Source organism: Dermacentor andersoni, chromosome 9 (genome assembly GCF_023375885.2).
Source record: "Dermacentor andersoni chromosome 9, qqDerAnde1_hic_scaffold, whole genome shotgun sequence".
Classification (NCBI taxonomy): Eukaryota; Metazoa; Arthropoda; class Arachnida; order Ixodida; family Ixodidae; genus Dermacentor; species Dermacentor andersoni.
This window is the reverse complement of record NC_092822.1, coordinates 68,954,062-68,956,102: the sequence shown is the minus strand read 5'-3', so window position 1 is coordinate 68,956,102 and position 2,041 is coordinate 68,954,062. Positions and strand designations below refer to the sequence as shown.

General features: G+C 47.4%; 1 pseudogene; it reads right to left on the bottom strand.

Moving 5' to 3' along the window:
• Positions 1-1,045: 1,045 nt before the first annotated feature.
• Positions 1,046-1,164, bottom strand: LOC126528632 (5S ribosomal RNA; annotated as a pseudogene).
• Positions 1,165-2,041: the final 877 nt, after the last annotated feature.

Genomic DNA, 2,041 nt, shown 5'->3' with positions numbered 1-2,041 from the left:
AATACGTTTCACCCGACCACAAGGACTGGGATGTGGTTCTCCCTTATGTCACGTTCGCCTATAATTCATCACGCCACAATACCGCTGGGTATTCCCCCTTTTACTTACTCGCCGGTCGTGACCCTGTCCTACCAATGGACACCTCACTCCCCTCGATAGAGGATTCGAGGACTGAGTATGCCCGCAACGCCATCGCCCATGCTGACCATGCGCGCCAGCTTCCAGGTATTGCATTCCAGGTCTTTGACGAGGCACTTGAGGCCGTTCACCAAGAATTCGCCTTTGTCGACAAGTTTCTCTTTCGCGATGCTGTCAACATGTCACTAACCACAAATGGCTCATCTCGTATTGTCAAGCGCCGAGGATATCAGTTGCATTTAGCACTGAAAGGAGAGCATCGCGAAAGTCCGCGGCCGAATACGGCCGCCCTACAAGGTCAGCATGCAGGAAAACTGAATTGCGAACGGTGTTGCCAGTCGGTTGACGAGGGAGAACGACTTTATAGTTACCGGAATCAGTAGTTGACGGTGGGTGTGATCCTCGGCCGAGGGCTGATGCGCTGTTTCCAGCGGAGCTCATCGCAGACGTGCGCATTCGAACAAGCCGTTTGCGATGGCAGATGGCGAGAAAGGACTGTTGCTGATGTTACCTGTATCTAAAGATGTGCATTCACTCTCTACTGCTAGAATAAACAGTTTTTACGGTCTACGGAAACGTCATACGTGACTTCAATATTATCATCAGCGCTAGAAAGGAGCAAACTGCGTGTGCGAGTCGTGCACAGAAGAGTGGGCGTAACACGTTGTTCGCGCGATTAGTCACACTTCTTGTCACCATATTACTCCGCGTAATATCATGCCACGTCCTTCATGTTGCTTTAATTTGTGCGCCGGAAGCACATCGATGTTGACGTGAGGATGATGCGGATTATGAGTGGTGTTTATATTCCACCAACGCGTCCACACACCGCAGCTTTATGCCTGCATGCGGAATATGCGAACTAAAAAAGAAAAAAATATAGGCGAGAAAAATTCAAAAAGAAGGGTGCCATCAGCGCTTGGTGTTCCCAGGTGGTCTCCCTCACAAGTACTGACCGAGCCCAATGCTACTTAGCTTCGGGGATCGGACGAGAACAGGCGTATTCAGCATGGTATGGCCGATGGCAAGAAACAGCGGTTTCCGATGTTACGTGTATCAAAAAATGAGCATTCGCTCTCTCCTCTTAGAATAAACAGCCCTTACGGGCTACGGAAACGTCGTACGTGGCTTCAATTTGTTCATCTGCGCTAGAAAAGAGCAAACGGCGTGTGCGAGTCGTGTACAGAAGAGTGGACGCAACTTTTTTGTTTCTTTATTACCTTGTGATGGACATTGTACAAACAAACAGCAAACAAACAGACATCAAATCCCTAGCCATTCGGCTAGTTCGTGTGTTTTAGAACGTCTTAATTTTGGCTAATTCATCAAGAACAATAATCCACTCTGGAGGACCATTTAGTGCCTTATAAACATCTCTAATATATATGCCAGCTTCAACAAAATAGTGTCTTACCGACCAGGGATACAAATGCGCATGTCTGACGTCCATTCTTGTTCGCCAGATGCTGTGCCAGTGCCTTGGCTGTGCATGCACATGACCATGAACATATCACTGGGTACTCCTTCTGGTTCAGCACAAGGTAAGTAGCGAATTCCGAAAGCGCTTAAAGACAAGTCTTTTTTTAATGTCCTTTGAAGTACATCCCATAGGAACATCGCATCATGGCAGTCAAGAAAAACATGTTCAATTGTTTCCGGTTTTCTACAAATTGGGCTATTGCCAGACTATGGAACGAAGAGGCCTTTGCTATGTAACCATGGTTTGACAGGTAGTGTGTCGGCATGCAGTTGGGAAAAGAAAAATTTCATTGAGGGTTTCACCAGCATTCGTCTAATGCGCTTGAGGACGTCGCGCTCAGGGCCTAGCTGGTAGAAACCACGGTACATAGTAATCGGCAAAAAAACATCAAGCAGGTCTTTGTGTAAACGCTTACGTGTCACA